General features: G+C 43.4%; 1 pseudogene; it reads left to right on the forward strand.

Moving 5' to 3' along the window:
• The window catches only part of LOC135550933 (vasodilator-stimulated phosphoprotein-like), a 47,729-nt pseudogene that overhangs the window by 8,685 nt on the left and 21,556 nt on the right, over positions 1–17,488 (forward strand).

The following is a 17,488-nucleotide window of genomic DNA, read 5'->3' on the forward strand; positions in this document are numbered from 1 at the left end:
TTACAGTGTGTATGCCTTTGTATATGCCTGTGTGTGTGTATATGACTGTGTGTGCCTGTGTGTGTATATATATATGCCTGTCTGTGTGCCTGTGTGTGTATATGCGTGTGTGTGTGACTGTGTGTGTGTGTGACTGTGTGTGTGTGACTGTGTGTGTGTGACTGTGTGTGTGTGCCTGTGTGTGTGTGCCTGTGTGTGTGCCTGTGTATATGCCTGTGTGTGTGTATGTTTACAGTGTGTATGCCTTTGTATATGCCTGTGTGTGTGTATATGACTGTGTGTGTGTATATATGCCTGTGTGTGCCTGTGTGTGCCTGTGTGTGCCTGTGTGTGTATATGCGCGTGTGTATATGCGTGTGCCTGTGCGTGTGCCTGTGTGTGTGCCTGTGCGTGTGCCTGTGTGTGTGCCTGTGTGTGTGCCTGTGTGTGTGCCTGTGTGTGTGCCTGTGTGTGTGCCTGTGTGTATGCCTGTGTGTGTGTGTATGCCTGTGTGTGTGCCTGTGTGTGTGTGCCTGTGTGTGTGTGCCTGTGTGCCTGCCTGTGTGTGCCTGCCTGTGTGTGTGTGTGTGCCTGTGTGTGTGTGCCTGTGTGCCTGCCTGTGTGTGCCTGCCTGTGTGTGTGTGTGTGCCTGTGTGTGTGTGCCTGTGTGCCTGCCTGTGTGTGCCTGCCTGTGTGTGTGCCTGCCTGTGTGTGTGTGTGCCTGCCTGTCTGTGTGTGTGTGCCTGCCTGCCTGTGTGTGTGCCTGCCTGTCTGTGTGTGTGTGTGTGTGTGTGTTTACAGTGTGTATGCCTTTGTATATGACTGTGTGTGTGTGACTGTGTGTGTATGACTGTGTGTGTGTGCGTGTATATGTGTGTGTATGTTTACAGTGTGTATGCCTTTGTATGTGTATGTATGTGTGTGTGTATATGCCTGTGTGTGTTTACAGTGTGTATGCCTTTGTGTATGCCAGTGTGTCGATAGGCAAGCCAAGGGCACTGAGCCAGACCATATTAGGCAGCAGTTTGTGAGAGCAGGAAGTGTTCAGGGCTCGGATTCCCCGGGAAGTCGGGGATTGTTTCACGTCTCACACTGCCGAGGAGGAGGAAGTAGCTGAGACTTTCTCACACGCGTTACTGTGGCGACGACGCGTGTGACCTTGCATGGTAGCAGAGTCTGAGAAAACGATTCCACAAAGGCACACTCTGAAAGAGATTATACAGTACATTTGTATACTTGTTATCCAGTAGTTTTAAGTACTACCATATTTAAAATACAGCAGGTTTTTAAAGGTCCAATGTATAAATATTGCGATACTGATATCTTCCTGGGCATAGTAGTTCTCAAAGTAGTGCTCATGAGCCAAAAGTGGTCCCTGGAAATTGCCCACATACACATACATTCTTACACACAACGAAGTATCTGAACACCCCTTCAAAATAAAAAATAAATGTATTTCTCCTTTATTTAACCAGGTAGGCCAGTAAATGAGAACTTGTTCTCAACAACTGCGACCTGTCCAAGTTAAAGCAAAGCAGTGCGACAAAAACAACAGACTTACACATGGGATAAACACACGTACAGTCAATAACACAATCAAAATATCTATATACAGTGTGTGCAAATGTAGTAAGATTAGGGAGGTAAGGCAATTAAATTGGGCATAGTGGTGAAATATTTACAATTTAGCATTAACACTGGAGTGATAGATGTGCAGATGATGATGTGCAAGTAGAGATACTGGGGTGCAAAAGAGGAAAAATAAATAACAATATGGAGATGAGGCAGTTGGGTGTGCTACTTACAGATGGGCTGTGTACAGGGGCGGTGAGCTGCTCTGACAGCTGATGCTTAAAGTTAGTGAGGGAGATATGAGTCTCCAGCTTCAGTGATTTTTGCAATTCTTTCCAGTCATTGGCAGCAGAGATGAGTGGATTCAGTTATTTCAGCCACACCAGTTGCTGAAAGGTGTATAAAATCGAGTGCACAGCCATGCAATCTTCATAGACAAACATTGGCAGTAGAATGGCCCGTACTAAAAAGCTCAGTGACTTTCAACGTGGCACCATCATAGAATGGCACCTTTCCAACAAGTCTGTTAATCAAATTTCTGCCCTGCTAGGGCTGCCCAGGTCAACTAAGTGCTGTTATTGTGAAGTGGAAATGTAGGCACAACAACGGCTCAGCCACGAAGTGGTAGGCCACGCAACCTCACAGAACGGGACTGCTGAGTGCTGAAGTTCCAAACTGCTGTAGTGGTGTAAAGCTCGCCGCCATTGGACTCTGGAGCAGTGGAAACGCATTCTCTGGAGTGATGAATCACGCTTCACCATCTAGCAGTCCGACGGATGAATTTGGGTTTGGCAGATGCCAGGAGAACGCTACCTGCCCCAATGCATAGTGGCAACTGTAAAGTTTGGTGGTGGAGGAGGACTAATGGTCTGGTGCTGTTTTTCATGGTTCGGGCTCGACCCCTAAATTCCAGTGACGGGAAATCTTAATGCTACAGCATACAATGACATTCTAGATGATTTTTTTTTTTTGCTCCCAACTTTGTCAACAGTTTGGGGAAGGCACTTTCCTGTTTCAGCATGATAATGCCCCTGTGCACAAAGCTAGGTCCTTACAGAAATGTACAGAGATCAGTGTGGAAGAACTTGACCGGTCTGCACAGAGCCCTGACCTCAACTGAAGAGATGGCGCAGAAGAACATGGCTGATGTTTTACTTTCTCCCAACAAATTGTGCTTTTTGTTTTACTTATTGTGTGCATAATGTTGCTGCTACTGTCTCTTATGACTGAAAATAACTTCTGGACATCAGAAAAGCGATTACGCACTGTGGACAGGAAGAAACGTTTTCCTTTTAATGAGTCCGACAAGAAGGATATCCTGCTTTCACTGGAACAGGCCCAGATGCACGCCTTTTGCTTGAAGAAAATACACCGGAAAAGGGGACGCATATTGTGGATCTTTCTGAGAATCCGGAGGCGAGCAAGAACTCCCAATGCCTTCCATTCTTCTTTCTAACATGCAATCATTGGAAAATAAAATTGATAACCTACTATTAAGATTATCCTACCAACGGGACATTAAAAACTGTAACATCTTATGTTTCACCGAGACGTGGCTAACAAAGAGACGGATAACATAGAGCTAGCAGGATTTTCCATGCACGGCAGAACAGATACTCTATCTCTGGTAAGACTAGGGGTGGGGGTCTTTCTTTGTCAATAACAGCTGGTGTGCGATGTCTAATATTAAAGAATTCTCGAGGTATTGCTTTGCTTGCCTGAGGTAGTACCTTATGATAAGCTGCAGACCACATTATCTACCAAGAAAGTTATCATCTCTATTATTTGTAGCCGCCTATTTACCACCACAAAACGAAGCTGGCACTAAGGCCACTCTCAAACAACTCCATAAGGCCATAAGCAAAGAATAAAGTGCTCGCTCCTAGTGGCCAGGAACTTTAATGCAGGCAAACTTAAATCACATTTTTACCAGCATGTCACATGTGCAACCAGGGGGAAAAAACCCTAGACCACCTTTACTCCACACACAGATGCATACAAAGCTCTCCCCCGCCTTCCATTTTTGACAAATCTGACCAAATTCTATCCTCCTGAATCCTGCTTAAAAGTAACAACTCAACCAGGAAGTACCAGTGACTCGCTCAATACGGAAGTGGTCAGATGACACGGATGCTACACTACAGGACTGTTTTGCTAGCACAGACTGGAATATGCTCCGGGATTCATCCAATGGCATAAAGGAATACACCACCTCAGTCATCAGCTTCATCAATAAGTGTATCGATGACATTGTTCCCACCGTGACTGTACGTTCATATCCCAACCACAAGCCATGGATTACCGTTCAACATCCGCATCGAGCTAAAGGCTGGAGCTACCGCTTTCAAGGAGCGGGAGACTAATCCGGATGCTTATAAGAAATCCTGCTATGCCCTCAGACGAACCATCAAACAAGCAAAGCCTCAATATAGGATTAAGATTGAATCCTACTACTCCGGCTCTGACGCTTGTCGGTGGTGGCATGGCTCGAAAACTGATACGGACTACAAAAGGAAAAACCGACACGAGCTGCCCAGTGACACGAGCCTACCAGACGAGCTAAATGCCTTCTTTGCTCGCTTCGAGGCAAGCAACACTGACACATGCACGAGAGCACCATCTGTTCTGAATGACTGTGTGGCAACGCTCTCGGTAGCCGACGTGAACAAAACCTTTTAAACAGGTCAACATACACAAAGCCGCTGGGCCAGAGGGATTACCAGGACGTGTACTCAAAGCATGCACGGACCATCTATCAAGTGTCTTCACTGACATTTTCAACCTCTCCCTGACCGAGTCTATAATGCCTACATGTTTTAAGCAGACCACCATAGTCACCACAGTCCCTGTGCCCAAGGAAGCGAAGGTAACCTGCCTAAATGATTATCGCCCCGTGGCACTCACGTCGGTAGCCATGAAGTGCTTTGAAAGGCTGGTCATGGCTCACATCAACAGCATCCTCCCGGACACACTAGACCTACTCCAATTCACATACCGGCCCAACAGATCCAAAATCTCAATCGCACTCCACACTGCCCTTTCTCACCTGGACAAAAGGAACACCTATGTGAGAATGGTGTACATTGACTACAGCTAAGCGTTCATCACTAAGCTAAGGACTCTGCAACTAACCTCCCTATGCATCTGGATTCTGGACTTCCTGACGGGCAGCCCCCAGGTGGTAAGAGTAGGCAACAACACGTCTGCCACGCTGATCCTTAACACTGGGGCCCCTCAGTGGTGGGTACTTAGTCCCCTCCTGTATTCCCTGTTCACCCATGACTGCGTGGCCAAACACGACTCCAACACCATCAAGTTTGCTGACGACACAACAGTGGTAGGCCTGATCACCGACACCGATGAGATGGCCTATAGGGAGGGGTTCAGAGAACTGGCAGTGTGGTGCCAGGACAACAACCTCCCCTTCAATGTGAGCAAGACAAAGGAACTGATCGTGGACTACAGGACAAGGCGGGCCGAACAGGCCCACGTTAACATTGACGGGGCTGTAGTGGAGCGGGTCAAGAGTTTCAAGTTCCTTGGTGTCCACATCACCAACGAACTATCATGGTCCAAACATACCAAGACAGTAGTGAAGAGGGCACGACCAAACCTTTTCCCCCTCAGCAGACTGAAAAGATTTGGCATGGGTCCCCAGATCCTCAAAAAGATATACAGCTGCACCATCGAGAGCAGCCTGACCGGTTGCATCACCGCCTGGTATGGCAACTGCTCGGCATCTGACCGTAAGGCACTACAGAGGGTAGTGCGAATGGCCCAGTACATCACTGGGGCCAAGCTTCCTGCCATCCAGGACCTATATAATAGGTGGTGTCAGAGGAAAGCCCATTAAATTGTAAGAGACTCCAGTCACCCAAGTTATAGACTGTTTTCTCCGCTACCACACTGCAAGCGGTACCGGAGCGCCAAGTCTAGAACCAAAAGGCTCCTCAACAACTTCTACCCCCAAGCCATTAGACTGCTTAACAAATCATAAAAATCACCACTGCTACTCACTGTTTGTTTGTTACCTTTGTTACCTATGTCACTTCACCCTCACCTACATGTACAGATTACCTCAAGTAGCCTTAGTGTGTAGATCATCGATCTACACACAATACCCCATAATGGCATAGCGAAAACAGGTTTTTTGAATTTTTAGCAAATGTATTAAAAAATAAAAAACATTTTATTTAGATGAGTATTCAGACCCTTTGCTATGAGACTCTAATTTGAGCTTCCGGTTTCCATTGATCATCCTTGAAATGTTTCTAAAACTTGGAGTCCACCTGTGGTAAATATAAATTGATTGGGCATGATTTGGAAAGGCACACACCTGTCTATATAGCACAGTTGACTGTGCAAAAACCAAGCCATGAGATCAAAGGAATTGTCCATAGAGCTCTGAGACAGGATTGTGTGGAGACACCAATCTGGGGAAGGGTACCAAAAAAATGTCTGCAGCATTGAAGGTCCCCAAGAACACAGTGGCCTCCATCATTCTTAAACGGAATAAGTTTGGAACCACCAAGACTCTTCCTAATGCAATCGGGGGGGAAGGGCCTTGGTCATTGAAGTGACCAAGAGCCTGATGGTCACTCTGACAGAGCTCCAGGGTTCCTCTGGAGATGGTTGCCCATCTGGAAGATTTTCCCATCTCTGCAGCACTCCACTAATCAGGCCTTTATGGTAGAATGGCCAGACAGAAGCCACTCCTCAGTAAAAGGCACTTGACAGCTCATTCAGAGTTTACCCCCAAAAACTTTAATGGCAGGGACTGGGAGACTAGTCAGGATCGAGGGAAAGATAAACGGAGAAAAATACAGAATCTTGATGAAGTCCTTGAGTGTCCCAGCCAGAGCCCGGACTTGAACCCGATCAAACATCTCTGGAGAGACCTGAAAATAGCTGTGCAGAATGGGAGTAACTCCCCAAATACAGGTGTGCCAAGCTTGTAGCGTCATACCCAAAAAGACTCGAGGCTGTAATTGCTGCCAAAGGTGCTTTAACAAAGTACTGAGTAAAGAGTCTGAATACTTATGCATGTGTAATATTTCAGTTTTTTTATTTTAGAAATTTGCGCTAATTTCTAAAAACCTGTTTTTGCTTTGTCATTATGGGGTATTGTGTGTGTCGCTTGATAAGGAGAGAACATTTTAATCCATTTTAGAATAAGGCTGTAACGTAACAAAATGTGGAAAAGGTCAAGGGTTCTGTATACCTTCCATGCTGTCACTCAAATGGATAGGGGCCTGGCCCACGTGGGGGAAAATGTCGCAGCACAGCTTCCAGAAAAATGGTGCTAAAAAGTCACTCGTGATATCTGTTTACTGTAAAACATTGATTTGTAAGCTCTTTTAGGCGTCCTTAAGTTCCTCGTCTTGCTCTTACTGCCATAAAGCAACATCGACAACAAAGCAATGTCCACAACAGTGCATTAACTGCACTCAAAACCCAGATATGGGCCATCTCATTATTTCCTTGTCGGAGATGACTGAATTAACTCCTTCCCTCTTTCTTCCCCTCCACACACTCCCTGTTTCTATCTCTCTTCATCTCTCCTCTTCCTTTATCTCTCTGCCACCCTTTCCCTGTTCATCTCTCTCTCTCTCTCTGTCCCTCTCCTCTACCCTTCTATTCCTTTCCCTCTCCTCCATCTTTCTCTCTGCCCCCCCCCTTTTCTCTCTCAGTGAGTCCAGTATCTGCCAGGCGCGGGCCACGGTCATGCTGTACGATGATGCTAACAAGCGTTGGGTGCCAGCAGGCACAGGGGGCCAGGCCTTCAGCAGGGTCCAGATCTACCACAACCCTGTGGCCAACACATTCCGAGTGGTGGGACGCAAGATTCAGGCCGACCAGCAGGTAACTAGTGTACACACACACACACCATGAACAGAGAAATTCCTTGGAGGCACTGTCAGATATTCGATTGAGCAAAATAGCTGTTTTGTTTTATTTTTTAAGCTTTCACGTCTTTCATCAAGTATTTCTGTCCGACTTCTCACTAATCAAACTAATGGGCACAGATGTCAATTCAATGTCTTTTCCACGTTGGTTCAACATCATTTAATTGAAATTATGTGGAAACAATGTTGATTCAACCAGTGTATGCCCAGTGGGTATCTATAATGGCTACAACAGCTGTTGTGAGGTTGGGAGGAACAACTATGGTGGCCCATCAAGATCAAACACATTTTACAGTATATACTGTAAAGACAGTGCCTTCGGAAGGTATTCACACCCCTTGACTTTTTCCACATTTTGTTGTTACAGCCTGAATTTATAATGGATTATATTGAGATTTGTTTTGTCACTGCCCTACGCATAATACCCCATAATGTCAAAGTGGAATTATGTTTTTCAAGTTTTTTACAAATGTATTAAAAATTCAAATCTGTGATGTCTTGAATCAATAAGTATTCAACCCCTTTATTATAGCAAGTCTAAATAAGTTCAGGAGTAAAAATGTGCTTATCAAATCACAAGTTACATGGACTCTATCTGCAATAATTTGTTTTTAACATCATTTGGAAATGACTACCTCATCTCTGTACCACACATACTATCATCTGTAAGGTCCCTCAGTCAAGCAGAGAATTACAAGCATTAAATCAACCACAACGATCAGGGAGGTCTTCCAATGCCTAACAAATATGGGCACTTGAATATCCCTTTGAGCATTATGGAGTTATTAATTACACTTTGGGTGGTGTATCAATACACCGTCACTACAAATATACAGGCTTCCTTCTTAACTCACTTGCCGGAGAGGAAGGAAACAGCTCAGGGTTTTCACCATGAGGCCAATGGTGACTTTAAAACTGTTAGAGTTTAATGGCTGTGATAGGAGGACACTGAAGGTGGACCAACAACATTGTAGTTACGCCACATTACTTGCCTAATTGACAGAGTGAAAAGAAGGAAGCATGTACAGAATAAAAATATTTCGAAACATGCATCCTGTTTGCAACTACGCACTAAAGTAATACTTCAAAATAATGTGTCAGAGCAAATCACTTTTTGTCCTGAATGCGAAGTGTTATATTCAAATTCAATACAACACTTTATTCAGTACCACTCTCCATATTTTCAAGCATAGAGGTGGCTGCATCATGTTTTGGGTATGCTTGTAATCGTTAAGGACTGGGGAGTTTCAGGTTAAAAGAAGTAACGGAATGGAGCTAAGCACAGGCAAAATCCAAGTCGGCAAGCCTGGTTCAGTCTGCTTTCCACCAGAGACTGGGAGGTGATTTCACCTTTCAGTAGGACACTAGCCTAAAACACAAGGCCAAGTCTACACTGGAGTTGTTTACCAAGAAGACAGTGAATGTTCCTGAGTTACCTGGTTACTGTTTTGACTTAAATCTGCTTGGAAATCTATGGCAATACCTGAAAATGGTTGTCTAGCAATTTTCAACAACAAATCTGACAGAGCTTGAATAATTTGGAAAAGAATAATGGGCAAATGTTGCACAATCCAGGTGTGGAAACTCTTAGACTTACCCACAAAGTTGATAATAACATGAATTGACTCAGGGTGTTGAATACTTATCGAATTAAGATATAATCGTGTTTTTTTATGAATGTTTTACAAATGTTTGAATTTCTCTTGAACTTTGACATTAGAGTATTTTGGGTAGATCATTGACAAAGAATGACAATTCAATTTAAATCCCACTTTGTAACAGAACAAAATGTAGAAAAAGTCCAGGGTTTAGAATACTCTCTGAAAGCACTGTGTGTATATTTACACTTACAGTACCAGTCAAAGAGTTTGGACATCTACTAATTCAAGGGTTTTTCTTTATTTTTACTATTTTCTATTGTAGAATAATAGTGAAGACGACACACTATGAAATAACACATATGGAATCATGTAGTAATACTTTAGATTCTTCAAAATAGCCACACTTTGCCTTGACTTTGCACACGCTTGGCATTCTCTCAACCAGCTTCACCTAGAATGCTTTTCCAACAGTCTTGAAGGCGTTCCCACATATGCTAAGCACTTGTCGGCTGCTTTTCTTTCACTTTGCGGCACACAATTGCCCCAGCGTTGTCCGGGTTTGACCGGTGTAAGTCGTCATTGTAAATAATAATTTGTTCTTAACTGACTTGCCTAGTTAAATAAAGGTTCAATTAATAAAACTCCAGGCTGTATCACAACCGTCTGTGATTGGGAGTCCCATAGGGCGGCACACAATTGGCCCAGCATCGTCCGGGTTTGGCCGGTGTAGGCCGTCATTGTATAAGAATTTAAGATTTAATAAGATTTAAATAAGTTCTTAAAAAAATGTAAGCTCATCCCAAACCATCTCAATTGGGTTGAGGTCAGGTGATTGTGGAGGCCAGGTGATCTAATGAGGCACTCCATTGCTCTCCTTCTTGGACAAATAGCCCTTACACAGCCTGGAGGTGTGATTTGGGTTATTGTCCTGTTGAAAAACTAATGATAGTCCCACTGAGCGCAAACCAGATGGGATGGCATATCGCTGCGGAATGCTGTGGAAGCCATTTTGGTTAAGTGTACCTTGAATTCTAAATCAATCACAGACAGTATCACCAGCAAAGCACCCCCACACCATAACACATCCATGCTTCACAGTGGGAACCACAAATGCGGAGATCATCTGTTCACCTACTCTGTGTCACAAAGACAAGGCGGTTGGACAGATTTCCACCGGTCTAATATCCATTGCTCTTGTTTCTTGACCCAAGCAAGTCTTTTCTTCTAATTGGTGTCCTTTAGTAGAGGTTTCTTTGCAGCAATTCGACCATGAAGGCCTGGTTCACGCAGTCTCCTCTGAACAGTTGATGTTGAGATGTGTCTGTTACTTGAACTCTGAAGCATTTATTTGGGTTGCAATTACTGATGCTGGTAACTCTAATGAACTCATCCTCTGCAGCAGAGGTAACTCTGGGTCTTTCCTATGGCAGTCCTCATGAGAGCCAGTTTCATCATAGCGCTTGATGGTTTTTGCAACTGCACTTGAATTGACTGACATTATGTCTTAAAGTAATGATGGACTGTCATTTCTCTTTGCTTATTTGAGCTGTTCTTGCCATAATAAGGACTTGGTATTTTACCAAATATGGCTATCTTCTGTATACCACCCATATCTTGTGACAACACCACTGATTGGCTCATTTAAGAAGGAAAGAAATTCCAGAAATGTAACTTTTAACAAGGCACACCTGTTAATTGAAATGCATTCCAGATCATGAAGCTGGTTGAGAGAATGCCAAGAGTGTGCAAAGCTTTCAAGGCAAAGTGTGGCTGCTTTGAAGAACCTCAAATATAAAATATTTTTATTTGGTGACTACATGATTCCATATGTGTTATTTCATAGTTTTGATGTCTATTATTTTACAATGTAGAAAAGAGTGAAAATAAACACCCTTGAATGATTAGGTGTGTCCAAACATTTGACTGTTACTGTACATACATATGAACACATACACGAGACAACAATGCGTTGCTTGGAGGGTAACATTTTTACTACTGGTCTGGAACCTCTTTGGAGAGTCTGACTTGAACATTATTAGACAAACTGATCTGTAAATCTTGTGAGTGTTGCTATAACACCATATGGGAACCAGTCCCCTTGGTGCTTCCTTGCCCTGTCACACTCAGAGATTTGTAGTTAGGCTTTGTCATTTGTCTGTCTGCTGCATACTGTGAACATGCAGCCATCAGCCTCTCTGCTCCTTGAGGTTAGTGTCATTAGTATAGTTTGGGTTGTATGTGTCAGATGTCTTCCTCTTTCTCTCTGGGTTCCCTATATCACTTCTGTTTACTGTGTGTCACTACCTCTGCTCTCACACACCTTCCTCTCACACTAGGGTAGTGGAGGACCCACACTAAGATGAAAGAGACCTAGTGTAGCCAAGCCTAACTTGAACCAACTTTTAGTTTATCCTAGCCTAGCATCTTAGCACAGTTTACAAAAGCTCTATTGCTTTGGAAAGGGCAATGGAAGGGTCCACTACTAGTAGCACAATTGACTAGAGAGACTTAGCCAAGCATATTAGCACAGTTTCACTAATAGCTCTATTTTCAAATGCACCTCCGCTTCACTGATTCCACAGATGGGGCCAGGCAGGTCACCCGTGATACAAGTCAGTATTCAGCGTCCATCCATGTCTGAGGACGTTGGAGGAGATATGGAAACTGGACACTAGGGGAAACAGTGAGCGCTGTTAACTTCAAGTAGTGTTGTGGATGGGTATAAGCATCTGCCTCTGGTTCAAAAGGTTGCATGTTCAAATCCAGTGATAGAAAGTTATTTTTCAAATATTTATTCTAAGCATATTCTAAACCTTAACCATTAACCATTCAGAGTTATTGGCTAACCTTAAGAATTTTGCAGCAATTACAGCTGCAAGTCTCTATAAGCTTGGCATATCTAGCCACTGGGATTTCTGCCCATTCTTCAAGGCATAACTGCTCTAGCTCCTGCAAGTTGGATGGGTTCCACTAGTGTTCAGAAATCTTTGTCATACCTCAAATATTCTCAATTGGATTGAGGTCTGGGCTTTGACTAGACCATTCCAAGACATTTAAATGTGTCCCCTTAAACCACTTGAGTGTTGCTTTAGCAGTATGCTTAGGGTCATTGTCCTGCTGGAAGGTGAACCTCCGTCCCAGTCTCAAATTGCTGGAAGACTGAAAGTTTTCCCTCAAGAATTTCCCTGTATTTAGTGCCATCCATCATTCCTTCAATTCTGACCAGTTTCCCTGTCTCTGCCGATGGAAAAATATCCCCACGACATGATGCTGCTACCACCATGCTTCACTGTGGGGATGTGTTCTCGGAGTGATGAGAGGTGTTTAGTTTGCGCCAGACATAGTGTTTTCCTTGGAAAGCTCAATTTTAGTCTCATCTAACCAGAGAACCTTCTTCCATTTTTTTGGGGAGTCTCCCACATACTTCTCAACAACTGTGTCCCTGACCTGTTAGGAGAGCTCCTTGGGCTTGGTGGTGCCACTTTTCCGTTTAAAAAAAAATAAATACTTTTTTTGAAACAAGTCCTTTTTTTTCTGCTCCATTTTACTTCACAAATTTGGAATATTTTGTGGATGTCTATTACAAAAAATAAAAATCCATTTAAATTACAGGTTGTAATACCAAAGGGGAATTAATAATTTTGCAAGGCACTGACTGTAGCACTAGTTGAGCATGAAGGGATACAAGGATTAAACCATTTTGAAATACAAGGTACAAATACAATCTAGGTTCTCTCTCCAGTGTTTACTTACCTACACATGCTATATTCCACACACACATTCTCTCAGTGAATGCATACTCTCATTCCACTCATAGTTTCTCATTGTCTTTTACTTCCTGCCTGACACTCCCAGGTGGTGATCAACTGTCCAATCGTCAAGGTGCTGAAGTACAATCAGGCCACAACCAACTTCCACCAGTGGCGGGACGCCCGGCAGGTGTGGGGACTGAACTTCGGCAGCAAGGAGGACGCCACCCTCTTTGCCAACGGCATGATGCACGCCCTGGAGGTGCTGAGTGCTCTCGGCGACTCTGGTATGACCCACAATATAGGACAAAAATTCAATGCATACCAAAAATATATATAGAAAAATAAATTAACGTGAAACGCATTTTGTTTGTTCACTGTGAATTTTAAATAAATTGAACGGAAGGTCGCTCGCCTGTTATTTCTTTCTTGCTTCAATCAGTGAACTGGAATCCGCAGTAGGGGAAACTGCACCACTGTCCACCTCACCACCATTGTTATTATAATTTTTTTTTTGTCAAAGTAGAGGTGAGGAGCGTCGCGCAACGTGATGTTTTTTTTTAAGTCAGAGAAGGAAAAACAGTATTTGTTGTCTGCAGGCAATTCTTCTAATATCGCAAAAGAACGTGGCTGTTTCACAATTAAGGATTCTAGCCTTTACCTAACACCATTGGATAGATGTTGTCAGAAAGGGAGAAGGGAAAGATACTTAAAAAAATGCATTTAAACAGGACTGCTAAAATACACATTACTCACTCACTCGTTGTCTTTTTCTATCTTCAGGATACTCCTCTCTCCCTCGCCCTGTCCAGAATGGACCCTCCCCAGAGGAGCTGGAGCAGCAGAGGAGGTATCGTTCACATAATTTTAGGGTTTCTTCAGGTGCTGAGTAGTACAGCACCAAATATAAGTTCTCTATAGCTCCTGGTAATGTTCCTGTTGCATACCAACTTACCCACATCTTCATATTGGTTGTGCACAATTAGTAAAACACACTCTCTACCTTACAACTTCACACATTTTATATGTCTAAAACACTCTGCGCCTCCTGAGTGGAGCAGCGGTCTAAGGCACTGCATTGCAGACCCATGAGGTGGCACACAATTGGCCCAGCATTGTCCGGGTTAGGGGAGGGTTTGGCTGGCTGGGATGTCCTTATCCCATCGCGTTCTAGCGACTCCTAGTGGTTGCCAGTCGCATGCACACTAACTTTGGTCACCAGCTGTATGGTGTTTCCTCCGACACATTGTTGCAGATGGCTTACGGGTTAAGCGAGCAATGTGTCAAGGAGCAGTGTGGTGAGGTCGTGTTTCGGAGGCCGTGTAGCAAAATGCTTGTGTTTCTCGCTCCAACAGTGCAGTAATATCTAACAACTAACATCTAACTGTTTCAGAACAATACACACATCTAAGTAGAGGAATAGAATTAAGCATACAGTGGGGCAAAAAATAATTTAGTCAGCCACTAATTGTGCAAGTTCTCCCACTTAAAAAGATGAGAGGCCTGTAATTTATCATAGGTACACTTCAACTATTACAGACAAAATTAGGAAAAAAAATCCAGAAAATCACATTGTAGGATTTTTAATGAATTTATTTGCAAATTATGGTAGAAAATAAGTATTTGGTCAATAAGTTTATCTCAGTACTCTGTTATATACCCTTTGTTGGCAATAACAGAGGTGAAATGTTTTCTGTCAGTCTTCACAAGGTTTTCACACACTGTTGCTGGTATTTTGGCCCATTCCTCCATGCAGATCTCCTCTAGAGCAGTGATGTTTTGGGGCTGTTGCTCGGCAACACGGACTTTCAACTCCCTCCAAAGATTTTCTATGGGGTTGAGATCTGGAGACTGGCTAGGCCACTCCAGGACCTTGAAATTCTTCTTACGAAGCCACTCCTTCGTTGCCCGGGCGGTGTGTTTGGGATCATTGTCATGCTGAAAGACCCAGCCACGTTTCATCTTCAATGCCCTTGTTGATGGAAGGAGGTTTTCACTCAAAATCTCACGATACATGGCCTCATTCATTCTTTCCTTTAGAACGGATCAGTCATCCTGGTCCCTTTGCAGAAAAACGGCTCCAAAGCATGATGTTTCCACCCCCATGCTTCACAGTAGGTATGGTGTTCTTTGGAGACAACTCAGCATTCTTTGTCCTCCAAACACAACGAGTTGTGTTTTTACCAAGAGGTTCTATTTTGGTTTCATCTGACCATACGACCTTCTCCCAATCTTCTTCTGGATCATCCAAATGCTCTCTAGCAAACTTCAGATGGGCCTGGACATGTACTGGCTTAATCAGGGGGACATGTCTGGCACTGCAGTAGTTGAGTCCCTGGCGGCGTAGTGTGTTACTGATGGTAGGCTTTGTTACTTTGGTCCCAGCTCTCTGCAGATCATTCACTCGGTCCCCCCGTGTGGTTCTGGGATTTTTGCTCACTGTTCTTGTGATCATTTTGACCCCACGGGGTGAGATCTTGTGTGGAGCCACAGATCAAGGGAGATTATCAGTGGTCTTGTATGTCTTCCATTTCCTAATAATTGCTCCCACAATTGATTTCTTCAAACCAAGCTGCTTACCTATTGCAGATTCTGTCTTCCCAGCCTGGTGCAGGTCTACAATTTTGTTTCTGGTGTGCTTTGACAGCTCTTTGGTCTTGACCATAGTGGAGTTTGGAGTGTGACTGTTTGAGGTTGTGGACAGGTGTCTTTTATACTGATAACAAGTTCAAACCGGTGTCATTAATACAGTTAACAAGTGGAGGACAGAGGAGCTTCTTAAAGAAGAAGTTACAGGTCTGTGAGAGCCAGAAATCTTGCTTGTTTGTAGGTGACCAAATCCTTATTTTCCACCATAATTTGGAAATTCATTAAAAATCCTACATTGTGATTTTCTGGATTTTTTTTCTTATTTTGTCTGTCATAGTTGAAGTGTACCTATGATGAAAATTACAGGCGCCTCTCATCCTTTTAAGTGGGAGAACTTGCACAATTGGTGGCTGACTAAATACTTAGAAATGTCCTTGTTTTCCATGAAAACATACATGAAGTTAGTTGCAAAATGAATAGGAAATATAGTCAAAACGTTAAATTATAAATAATGATTTTTAATTTAAATAATAATTGTCTCCTTCAAACTTCGCTTTCATCAAAGAATCCTCCATTTGCAGCAATTACAGCCTTGCAGACCTTCCGCATTCTAGTTGTCAATTTGTTGAGGTAATCTGAAGAGATTTCACCCCATGCTTCCTGAAGCACCTCCCACAAGTTAGATTGGCTTGATGGGCACTTCTTACGTACCATACGGTCAAGCTGCTTCCACAACAACTCAATAGGGTTGAGATCCGGTGACTGTTCTGGCCACTCCTTTATAGACAGTATACCAGCTGACTGCTTCTTCCCTAAATAGTTCTTACATAGTTTGGAGCTATGCTTTGGGTCATTGTCCTGTTGTAGGAGGAAATTGGCTCCAATTAAGCGCTGTACACAGGGTATGGCATGGCATTGCAAAATGGCGTGATAGCCTTCCTTCTTCAAGATCCCTTTTACCCTGTACAAATCTCCAATTTTACCACCACCAAAGAACCCCAGACCATCACATTGCCTCCACCATGCTTGATAGATTGCATCAGCACTCCTCCGGCATCTTTTCATTTTTTTTTTGCGTCTCACGAATGTTGTTCTTTGTGATCCGAACACCTCAAACTTAAGATTTGTCTGGCCATAACACTTTTCCTATCTTGCTCTGTCCAGTGTCTGTTCTATTGTCCATCTTAATCTTTTATTTTTATTGGCCAGTCTGAGATATGGCTTTTTCTTTGCAACTCTGCCTAGAAGGCCAACATCCTGCAGTCGCCTCTTCACTGTTGACGTTGAGACTGGTGTTTTGTGGGTACTATTTAATGAAGCTTCCGGTTGAGGACTTGTGAGGCATCTGTTTCTCAAACTAGAAACTCGTGTACTTGTCCTCTTGTTCAGTTGTTCACCGGGGCCTGTCACTCTTTCTATTCTGGTTAGAGCCAGTTTGCGCTGTTCTGTGAAGGGAAGTAGTACACAGCGTTGTACAAGATCTTCAGTTTCTTGGCAATTTCTCACATGGAATAGCCTTCATTTCCCAGATCAAGAATAGATTTACCACTGTCAGAAGAAATGTCTTCATTTCTGGTATTTTGAGCCTGTAATCATACCCATAAATGCTGAATCTCCAGATACTCAACTAGTCTAAAGAAGGACAGTTTTTATTGCTCCTTTAATTAACGCAACTGTTTTCAGCTGGGCTACCATAATAGGAAAGGGGTTTTCTAATGTTCAATTAGCTTAACTTGGATTAGCTAACACCACATGCCATTGGAACACAGGTTGCTGATAATGGGCATCTGTTCGCCAATGTAGATAAATATCTCTCCGGGAAGAAGGACGGGAGTGTATGTTTCATGATTAGCTACTCATGGTGTGATTGTGATAACAACATACAGAAACTCAAGTCCTTTTGATCACCCAACCTAGAATACCACACAATGAAATGCTGACTGAATTACCTCCTTATACAGCTGTGTATATTCCCCCCTCAAGCCGATACCACGACGAACCTCAAAGAACGTCACTTGACTTTATACAAACTGGAAACCACATATCCTGATGCCGCATTTATTGTAACTAAGGATTTTAACAAAGCAAATTT

This window comes from Oncorhynchus masou, chromosome 12 (assembly GCF_036934945.1).
Source record: "Oncorhynchus masou masou isolate Uvic2021 chromosome 12, UVic_Omas_1.1, whole genome shotgun sequence".
NCBI lineage: Eukaryota > Metazoa > Chordata > Actinopteri > Salmoniformes > Salmonidae > Oncorhynchus > Oncorhynchus masou.